Source organism: Diuraphis noxia, unplaced genomic scaffold (assembly GCF_037042655.1).
Source record: "Diuraphis noxia isolate RWA-SAM2 unplaced genomic scaffold, SU_Dnox_SAM2 contig0002, whole genome shotgun sequence".
In the NCBI taxonomy this organism is placed as follows: domain Eukaryota; kingdom Metazoa; phylum Arthropoda; class Insecta; order Hemiptera; family Aphididae; genus Diuraphis; species Diuraphis noxia.
This window is the reverse complement of record NW_028301712.1, coordinates 52,611,798-52,623,293: the sequence shown is the minus strand read 5'-3', so window position 1 is coordinate 52,623,293 and position 11,496 is coordinate 52,611,798.

Here is an 11,496-nt window from a genome sequence, read left to right as displayed (position 1 = left end):
ACTGCTCAGATGTTCTATGAATATTTTGCTCAGATGTTCTTTGAGTACATGCTACTAATATTATTGTAATAAGAATTTATTTTTAAAGCCCAAAAACGAGATTCTTATTAAAGGAGGTTTAGATCAGTTTTATATAAGAAACAACTGCTCAGATGTTCTATGAGTATTTTGCTCAGATGTTCTGAGTACTTGCACTTAATATAATTAAAAAATTAATATTTTATAAAGCCCAAAATAAGCCCAAAAACGAGATTCTTATTAAAGGAGATTTAGATCAGTTTTATATAAGAAACAACTGCTCAGATGTTCTAAGAGTACTTGCCCATAATATAATTGAAATAAGAATTTATTTTTAAAGCCCAAAAGAGGCCCAAAAACGAGATTCTTATTAAAGGAGGTTTAGATCAGTTTTATATAAGAAACAACTGCTCAGATGTTCTATGAGTATTTTGCTCAGATGTTCTGAGTACTTGCTCTAAATATAATTAAAAAAATAATATTTTAAAAAGGATTTAGATCAGGTTTCATTGAGAAACAACTGCTCAGATGTTCTATGAATATTTTGCTCAGATGTTCTTTGAGTACTAGCCCTTAATATAATTAAAAAATAAATATTTTAAAAACCACAAAAGTGGCCCAAAAACGAGATTTTTATTAAAGAGGATTTAGATCAGGTTTATTTGAGAAACAACTGCTCAGATGTTCTATGAGTATTTTGCTCAGATGTTCTTTGAGTACTTGCTACTAACATAATTGAAATAAGAATTTTTTTAAGCCCAAAAGAGGCCCAAAAACGAGATTCTTATTAAAGGAGGTTTAGATCAGTTTTATATAAGAAACAACTGCTCAGATGTTCTATGAATATTTTGCTCAGATGTTCTTTGAGTACTAGCCCTTAATATAATTAAAAAATAAATATTTTAAAAACCACAAAAGTGGCCCAAAAACGAGATTTTTATTAAAGAGGATTTAGATCAGGTTTATTTGAGAAACAACTGCTCAGATGTTCTAAGAGTTTGCTCAGATGTTCTAGTGGTACTAGAAAATAAAATAATTGAAATAAGAATTTTTTTAAAAAACCCAAAAGTGGCCCAAAAAAAAAGTCTTATTAAAGGAGATTTTGCTCAGTTTTATTTAAGAAACAACTGCTCAGATGTTCTATGAGTATTTTGCTCAGATGTTCTGAGTACTTGCTCTTAATATAATTAAAAAATTAATATTTTGAAAAGCCCAAAATAGGCCCAAAAACGAGATTCTTATTAAAGGAGATTTAGATCATTTTTATATTAGAAACAAATGCTCAGATGTTCTAAGAGTATTTTGCTCAGATGTTCCATGAGTATTTTGCTCAGATGTTCTATGAGTACTTGCTCTTAATATAATTAAAAAATTAATATTTTAAAAAGGATTTAGATCAGGTTTCTTTGAGAAACAACTGCTCAGATGTTCTTTGAGTACTTACTCAGATGTTCTATGACTACTTGCTCCTTATATAATTAAAAAATGCATATTTTAAAAAGCCCAAAATAGGCCCAAAAACGAGATTCTTATTAAAGGAGATTTAGATCATTTTTATATAAGAAACAACTGCTCAGATGTTCTAAGAGTACTTGCCCTTTATATAATTGAAATAAGAATTTTTTTTAAAGCCCAAAAGAGGCCCAAAAACGAGATTTTTATTAAAGAGGATTAAGATCAGGTTTATTTTAGAAACAACTGCTCAGATGTTCTATGAATACTTGCTACTAATATCATTGAAATAAAAATTTTTTTTTAAAGCCCAAAAGAGGCCCAAAAACAAGATTCTTATTAAAGGAAATTTAGATCAGTTTTATATAAGAAACAACTGCTCAGATGTTCAATGAGTATTTTGCTCAGATGTTCTATGACCACTTGCTCCAAATATAATTAAAAAATGAATATTTTAAAAAGCCCAAAATAGGCCCAAAAACGAGATTCTTATTAAAGGAGATTTAGATCATTTTTATATAAGAAACAACTGCTCAGATGTTCTAAGAGTACTTGCCCTTAATATAATTGAAATAAGAATTTTTTTTAAAGCCCAAAAGAGGCCCAAAAACGAGATTTTTATTAAATAGGATTGAGATCAGGTTTATTTGAGAAACAACTGCTCAGATGTTCTTTGAGTACTTACTCAGATGTTCTATGACTACTTGCTCCTTATATAATTAAAAAATGAATATTTTAAAAAGCCCAAAATAGGCCCAAAAACGAGATTCATAATAAAGGGGATTTAGATTAGTTTTATATTAGAAACAACTGCTCAGATGTTCTAAGAGTTTGCTCAGATGTTCTAGTGGTACTATAAAATAAAATAATTGAAATAAGAAATTTTTTAAAAAACCCAAAAGTGGCCCAAAAACAAAAGTCTTATTAAAGGAGATTTTGCTCAGTTTTATTTAAGAAACAACTGCTCAGATGTTCTATGAATATTTTGCTCAGATGTTCTTTGAGTACATGCTACTAATATTATTGTAATAAGAATTTATTTTTAAAGCCCAAAAACGAGATTCTTATTAAAGGAGGTTTAGATCAGTTTTATATAAGAAACAACTGCTCAGATGTTCTATGAGTATTTTGCTCAGATGTTCTGAGTACTTGCACTTAATATAATTAAAAAATTAATATTTTATAAAGCCCAAAATAAGCCCAAAAACGAGATTCTTATTAAAGGAGATTTAGATCAGTTTTATATAAGAAACAACTGCTCAGATGTTCTAAGAGTACTTGCCCATAATATAATTGAAATAAGAATTTATTTTTAAAGCCCAAAAGAGGCCCAAAAACGAGATTCTTATTAAAGGAGGTTTAGATCAGTTTTATATAAGAAACAACTGCTCAGATGTTCTATGAGTATTTTGCTCAGATGTTCTGAGTACTTGCTCTAAATATAATTAAAAAAATAATATTTTAAAAAGGATTTAGATCAGGTTTCATTGAGAAACAACTGCTCAGATGTTCTATGAATATTTTGCTCAGATGTTCTTTGAGTACTAGCCCTTAATATAATTAAAAAATAAATATTTTAAAAACCACAAAAGTGGCCCAAAAACGAGATTTTTATTAAAGAGGATTTAGATCAGGTTTATTTGAGAAACAACTGCTCAGATGTTCTATGAGTATTTTGCTCAGATGTTCTTTGAGTACTTGCTACTAACATAATTGAAATAAGAATTTTTTTAAGCCCAAAAGAGGCCCAAAAACGAGATTCTTATTAAAGGAGGTTTAGATCTGTTTTATATAAGAAACAACTGCTCAGATGTTCTATGAGTATTTTGCTCAGATGTTCTGAGTACTTGCTCTTAATATAATTAAAAAATTAATATTTTAAAAAGCCCAAAAGTGGTCCAAAAACGAGATTCTTATTAAAGGAGATTTAGATCATTTTTATATAAGAAACAACTGCTCAGATGTTCTAAGAGTACTTGCCCATAATATAATTGAAATAAGAATTTTTTTTAAAGCCCAAAAGAGGCCCAAAAACGAGATTCTTATTAAAGGAGGTTTAGATCAGTTTTATATAAGAAACAACTGCTCAGATGTTCTATTAGTATTTTGCTCAGATGTTCCATGAGTATATTGCTCAGATGTTCTTTGAGTACTAGCCCTTAATATAATTAAAAAAATTAATATTTTAAAAAGCCCAAAAGTGGCCCAAACACGAGATTCATAATAAAGGGGATTTAGATTAGTTTTATATTAGAAACAACTGCTCAGATGTTCTAAGAGTTTGCTCAGATGTTCTAGTGGTACTAGAAAATAAAATAATTGAAATAAGAATTTTTTTAAAAAACCCAAAAGTGGCCCAAAAACAAAAGTCTTATTAAAGGAGATTTTGCTCAGTTTTATTTAAGAAACAACTGCTCAGATGTTCTATGAATATTTTGCTCAGATAATCTTTGAGTACTTGCTACTAATATAATTGAAATAAGAATATATTTTTAAAGCCCAAAAACGAGATTCTTATTAAAGGAGGTTTAGATCAGTTTTATATAAGAAACAACTGCTCAGATGTTCTATGACTACTTGCTACTAATATCATTGAAATAAAAATTTTTTTTTAAAGCCCAAAAGAGGCCCAAAAACGAGATTCTTATTAAAGGAAATTTAGATCAGTTTTATATAAGAAACAACTGCTCAGATGTTCAATGAGTATTTTGCTCAGATGTTCTATGACCACTTGCTCCTTATATAATTAAAAAATGAAAAAATTTTAAAAAGCCCAAAAGAGGACCAAAAATGAGATTCGTATTAAAGGGGATTTTGCTCAGGTTTATATGAGAAACAACTGCTCAGATGTTCTAAGAGTTTGCTCAGATGTTCTAGTGGTACTTGAAAATAAAATAATTGAAATAAGAATTTTTTTAAAAAACCCAAAAGTGGCCCAAAAACAAAAGTCTTATTAAAGGAGATTTTGCTCAGTTTTATTTAAGAAACAACTGCTCAGATGTTCTATGAGTATTTTGCTCAGATGTTCTTTGAGTACTTGCTACTAATATAATTGAAATAAGAATTTATTTTTAAAGCCCAAAAGAGGCCCAAAAACGAGATTCTTATTAAAGGAGGTTTAGATCAGTTTCATATAAGAAACAACTGCTCAGATGTTCTATGAGTATTTTGCTCAGATGTTCTGAGTACTTGCTCTTAATATAATTAAAAACTTAATATTTTAAAAAGGATTTAGATCAGGTTTATTTGAGAAACAACTGCTCAGATGTTCTATGAGTATTTTGTTCAGATGTTCTTTGAGTACTAGCCCTTAATATAATTAAAAAATTACTATTTTAAAAAGCCCAAAAGTGGCCCAAAACGAGATTCATAATAAAGGGGATTTAGATTAGTTTTATATTAGAAACAACTGCTCAGATGTTCTAAGAGTTTGCTCAGATCTTCTAGTGGTACTAGAAAATAAAATAATTGAAATAAGAATTTTTTTAAAAAACCCAAAAGTGGCCCAAAAACAAAAGTCTTATTAAAGGAGATTTTGCTCAGTTTTATTTAAGAAACGACTGCTCAGATGTTCTATGAATATTTTGCTCAGATAATCTTTGAGTACTTGCTACTAATATAATTGAAATAAGTATTTATTTTTAAAGCCCAAAAGAGGCCCAAAAACGAGATTCTTATTAAAGGAGGTTTAGATCAGTTTTATATAAGAAACAACTGCTCAGATGTTCTATGAGTATTTTGCTCAGATGTTCTGAGTACTTGCTCTTAATATAATTAAAAAATTAAAATTTTAAAAAGCCCAAGAGTGGCCCAAAAACGAGATTCTTATTAAAGGAGGTTTAGATCAGTTTTATATAAGAAACAACTGCTCAGATGTTATATGAGTATATTGCTCAGATGTTCTTTGAGTACTAGCCCTAAAAATAATTAAAAAAATTAATATTTTAAAAAGCCCAAAATAGGCCCAAAAACGAGATTCATAATAAAGGGGATTTAGATTAGTTTTATATTAGAAACAACTGCTCAGATGTTCTAAGAGTATTTTGCTCAGATGTTCCATGAGTATTTTGCTCAGATGTTCTATGAGTACTTGCTCTTAATATAATTAAAAAATTAATATTTTAAAAAGGATTTAGATCAGGTTTCTTTGAGAAACAACTGCTCAGATGTTCTTTGAGTACTTACTCAGATGTTCTATGACTACTTGCTCCTTATATAATTAAAAAATGCATATTTTAAAAAGCCCAAAATAGGCCCAAAAACGAGATTCTTATTAAAGGAGATTTAGATCATTTTTATATAAGAAACAACTGCTCAGATGTTCTAAGAGTACTTGCCCTTAATATAATTGAAATAAGAATTTTTTTTAAAGCCCAAAAGAGGCCCAAAAACGAGATTTTTATTAAATAGGATTGAGATCAGGTTTATTTGAGAAACAACTGCTCAGATGTTCTTTGAGTACTTACTCAGATGTTCTATGACTACTTGCTCCTTATATAATTAAAAAATGAATATTTTAAAAAGCCCAAAATAGGCCCAAAAACGAGATTCATAATAAAGGGGATTTAGATTAGTTTTATATTAGAAACAACTGCTCAGATGTTCTAAGAGTTTGCTCAGATGTTCTAGTGGTACTAGAAAATAAAATAATTGAAATAAGAAATTTTTTAAAAAACCCAAAAGTGGCCCAAAAACAAAAGTCTTATTAAAGGAGATTTTGCTCAGTTTTATTTAAGAAACAACTGCTCAGATGTTCTATGAATATTTTGCTCAGATGTTCTTTGAGTACATGCTACTAATATTATTGTAATAAGAATTTATTTTTAAAGCCCAAAAACGAGATTCTTATTAAAGGAGGTTTAGATCAGTTTTATATAAGAAACAACTGCTCAGATGTTCTATGAGTATTTTGCTCAGATGTTCTGAGTACTTGCACTTAATATAATTAAAAAATTAATATTTTATAAAGCCCAAAATAAGCCCAAAAACGAGATTCTTATTAAAGGAGATTTAGATCAGTTTTATATAAGAAACAACTGCTCAGATGTTCTAAGAGTACTTGCCCATAATATAATTGAAATAAGAATTTATTTTTAAAGCCCAAAAGAGGCCCAAAAACGAGATTCTTATTAAAGGAGGTTTAGATCAGTTTTATATAAGAAACAACTGCTCAGATGTTCTATGAGTATTTTGCTCAGATGTTCTGAGTACTTGCTCTAAATATAATTAAAAAAATAATATTTTAAAAAGGATTTAGATCAGGTTTCATTGAGAAACAACTGCTCAGATGTTCTATGAATATTTTGCTCAGATGTTCTTTGAGTACTAGCCCTTAATATAATTAAAAAATAAATATTTTAAAAACCACAAAAGTGGCCCAAAAACGAGATTTTTATTAAAGAGGATTTAGATCAGGTTTATTTGAGAAACAACTGCTCAGATGTTCTATGAGTATTTTGCTCAGATGTTCTTTGAGTACTTGCTACTAACATAATTGAAATAAGAATTTTTTTAAGCCCAAAAGAGGCCCAAAAACGAGATTCTTATTAAAGGAGGTTTAGATCAGTTTTATATAAGAAACAACTGCTCAGATGTTCTATGAATATTTTGCTCAGATGTTCTTTGAGTACTAGCCCTTAATATAATTAAAAAATAAATATTTTAAAAACCACAAAAGTGGCCCAAAAACGAGATTTTTATTAAAGAGGATTTAGATCAGGTTTATTTGAGAAACAACTGCTCAGATGTTCTAAGAGTTTGCTCAGATGTTCTAGTGGTACTAGAAAATAAAATAATTGAAATAAGAATTTTTTTAAAAAACCCAAAAGTGGCCCAAAAAAAAAGTCTTATTAAAGGAGATTTTGCTCAGTTTTATTTAAGAAACAACTGCTCAGATGTTCTATGAGTATTTTGCTCAGATGTTCTGAGTACTTGCTCTTAATATAATTAAAAAATTAATATTTTAAAAAGCCCAAAATAGGCCCAAAAACGAGATTCTTATTAAAGGAGATTTAGATCATTTTTATATTAGAAACAAATGCTCAGATGTTCTAAGAGTATTTTGCTCAGATGTTCCATGAGTATTTTGCTCAGATGTTCTATGAGTACTTGCTCTTAATATAATTAAAAAATTAATATTTTAAAAAGGATTTAGATCAGGTTTCTTTGAGAAACAACTGCTCAGATGTTCTTTGAGTACTTACTCAGATGTTCTATGACTACTTGCTCCTTATATAATTAAAAAATGCATATTTTAAAAAGCCCAAAATAGGCCCAAAAACGAGATTCTTATTAAAGGAGATTTAGATCATTTTTATATAAGAAACAACTGCTCAGATGTTCTAAGAGTACTTGCCCTTTATATAATTGAAATAAGAATTTTTTTTAAAGCCCAAAAGAGGCCCAAAAACGAGATTTTTATTAAAGAGGATTAAGATCAGGTTTATTTTAGAAACAACTGCTCAGATGTTCTATGAATACTTGCTACTAATATCATTGAAATAAAAATTTTTTTTTAAAGCCCAAAAGAGGCCCAAAAACAAGATTCTTATTAAAGGAAATTTAGATCAGTTTTATATAAGAAACAACTGCTCAGATGTTCAATGAGTATTTTGCTCAGATGTTCTATGACCACTTGCTCCAAATATAATTAAAAAATGAATATTTTAAAAAGCCCAAAATAGGCCCAAAAACGAGATTCTTATTAAAGGAGATTTAGATCATTTTTATATAAGAAACAACTGCTCAGATGTTCTAAGAGTACTTGCCCTTAATATAATTGAAATAAGAATTTTTTTTAAAGCCCAAAAGAGGCCCAAAAACGAGATTTTTATTAAATAGGATTGAGATCAGGTTTATTTGAGAAACAACTGCTCAGATGTTCTTTGAGTACTTACTCAGATGTTCTATGACTACTTGCTCCTTAATAATTAAAAAATGAATATTTTAAAAAGCCCAAAATAGGCCCAAAAACGAGATTCATAATAAAGGGGATTTAGATTAGTTTTATATTAGAAACAACTGCTCAGATGTTCTAAGAGTTTGCTCAGATGTTCTAGTGGTACTAGAAAATAAAATAATTGAAATAAGAATTTTTTTAAAAAACCCAAAAGTGGCCCAAAAACAAAAGTCTTATTAAAGGAGATTTTGCTCAGTTTTATTTAAGAAACAACTGCTCAGATGTTCTATGAATATTTTGCTCAGATGTTCTTTGAGTACATGCTACTAATATTATTGTAATAAGAATTTATTTTTAAAGCCCAAAAACGAGATTCTTATTAAAGGACGTTTAGATCAGTTTTATATAAGAAACAACTGCTCAGATGTTCTATGAGTATTTTGCTCAGATGTTCTGAGTACGTGCACTTAATATAATTAAAAAATTAATATTTTATAAAGCCCAAAATAGGCCCAAAAACGAGATTCTTATTAAAGGAGATTTAGATCAGTTTTATATAAGAAACAACTGCTCAGATGTTCTAAGAGTACTTGCCCATAATATAATTGAAATAAGAATTTATTTTTAAAGCCCAAAAGAGGCCCAAAAACGAGATTCTTATTAAAGGAGGTTTAGATCAGTTTTATATAAGAAACAACTGCTCAGATGTTCTATGAGTATTTTGCTCAGATGTTCTTTGAGTACTTGCTACTAACATAACTGAAATAAGAATTTTTTTTAAGCCCAAAAGAGGCCCAAAAACGAGATTCTTATTAAAGGAGGTTTAGATCAGTTTTATATAAGGAACAACTGCTCAGATGTTCTATGAGTATTTTGCTCAGATGTTCTGAGTACTTGCTCTTAATATAATTAAAAAATTAATATTTTAAAAAGCCCAAAATAGGCCCAAAAACGAGATTCTTATTAAAGGAGATTTAGATCATTTTTATATAAGAAACAACTGCTCAGATGTTCTTTGAGTACTTGCTACTAACATAATTGAAATAAGAATTTTTTTTAAGCCCAAAAGAGGCCCAAAAACGAGATTCTTATTAAAGGAAATTTAGATCAGTTTTATATAAGAAACAACTGCTCAGATGTTCTTTGAGTAATTGCTCAGATGTTCTTTGAGTACTTGCCCTTAATATAATTAAAAAAATTAAAATTTTAAAAAGCCCAAGAGTGGCCCAAAAACGAGATTCTTATTAAAGGAGATTTTGCTCAGTTTTATTTAAGAAACAACTGCTCAGATGTTCTATGAGTATTTTGCTCAGATGTTCTGAGTACTTGCTCTTAATATAATTAAAAAATTAATATTTTAAAAAGCCCAAAATAGGCCCAAAAACGAGATTCTTATTAAAGGAGATTTAGATCATTTTTATATTAGAAACAAATGCTCAGATGTTCTAAGAGTATTTTGCTCAGATGTTCCATGAGTATTTTGCTCAGATGTTCTATGAGTACTTGCTCTTAATATAATTAAAAAATTAATATTTTAAAAAGGATTTAGATCAGGTTTCTTTGAGAAACAACTGCTCAGATGTTCTTTGAGTACTTACTCAGATGTTCTATGACTACTTGCTCCTTATATAATTAAAAAATGCATATTTTAAAAAGCCCAAAATAGGCCCAAAAACGAGATTCTTATTAAAGGAGATTTAGATCATTTTTATATAAGAAACAACTGCTCAGATGTTCTAAGAGTACTTGCCCTTAATATAATTGAAATAAGAATTTTTTTTAAAGCCCAAAAGAGGCCCAAAAACGAGATTTTTATTAAAGAGGATTAAGATCAGGTTTATTTTAGAAACAACTGCTCAGATGTTCTATGACTACTTGCTACTAATATCATTGAAATAAAAATTTTTTTTTAAAGCCCAAAAGAGGCCCAAAAACAAGATTCTTATTAAAGGAAATTTAGATCAATTTTATATAAGAAACAACTGCTCAGATGTTCAATGAGTATTTTGCTCAGATGTTCTATGACCACTTGCTCCAAATATAATTAAAAAATGAATATTTTAAAAAGCCCAAAATAGGCCCAAAAACGAGATTCTTATTAAAGGAGATTTAGATCATTTTTATATAAGAAACAACTGCTCAGATGTTCTAAGAGTACTTGCCCTTAATATAATTGAAATAAGAATTTTTTTTAAAGCCCAAAAGAGGCCCAAAAACGAGATTTTTATTAAATAGGATTGAGATCAGGTTTATTTGAGAAACAACTGCTCAGATGTTCTTTGAGTACTTACTCAGATGTTCTATGACTACTTGCTCCTTATATAATTAAAAAATGAATATTTTAAAAAGCCCAAAATAGGCCCAAAAACGAGATTCATAATAAAGGGGATTTAGATTAGTTTTATATTAGAAACAACTGCTCAGATGTTCTAAGAGTTTGCTCAGATGTTCTAGTGGTACTAGAAAATAAAATAATTGAAATAAGAAATTTTTTAAAAAACCCAAAAGTGGCCCAAAAACAAAAGTCTTATTAAAGGAGATTTTGCTCAGTTTTATTTAAGAAACAACTGCTCAGATGTTCTATGAATATTTTGCTCAGATGTTCTTTGAGTACATGCTACTAATATTATTGTAATAAGAATTTATTTTTAAAGCCCAAAAACGAGATTCTTATTAAAGGAGGTTTAGATCAGTTTTATATAAGAAACAACTGCTCAGATGTTCTATGAGTATTTTGCTCAGATGTTCTGAGTACTTGCACTTAATATAATTAAAAAATTAATATTTTATAAAGCCCAAAATAAGCCCAAAAACGAGATTCTTATTAAAGGAGATTTAGATCAGTTTTATATAAGAAACAACTGCTCAGATGTTCTAAGAGTACTTGCCCATAATATAATTGAAATAAGAATTTATTTTTAAAGCCCAAAAGAGGCCCAAAAACGAGATTCTTATTAAAGGAGGTTTAGATCAGTTTTATATAAGAAACAACTGCTCAGATGTTCTATGAGTATTTTGCTCAGATGTTCTGAGTACTTGCTCTAAATATAATTAAAAAAATAATATTTTAAAAAGGATTTAGATCAGGTTTATTTGAGAAACAACTGCTCAGATGTTCTATGAGTATT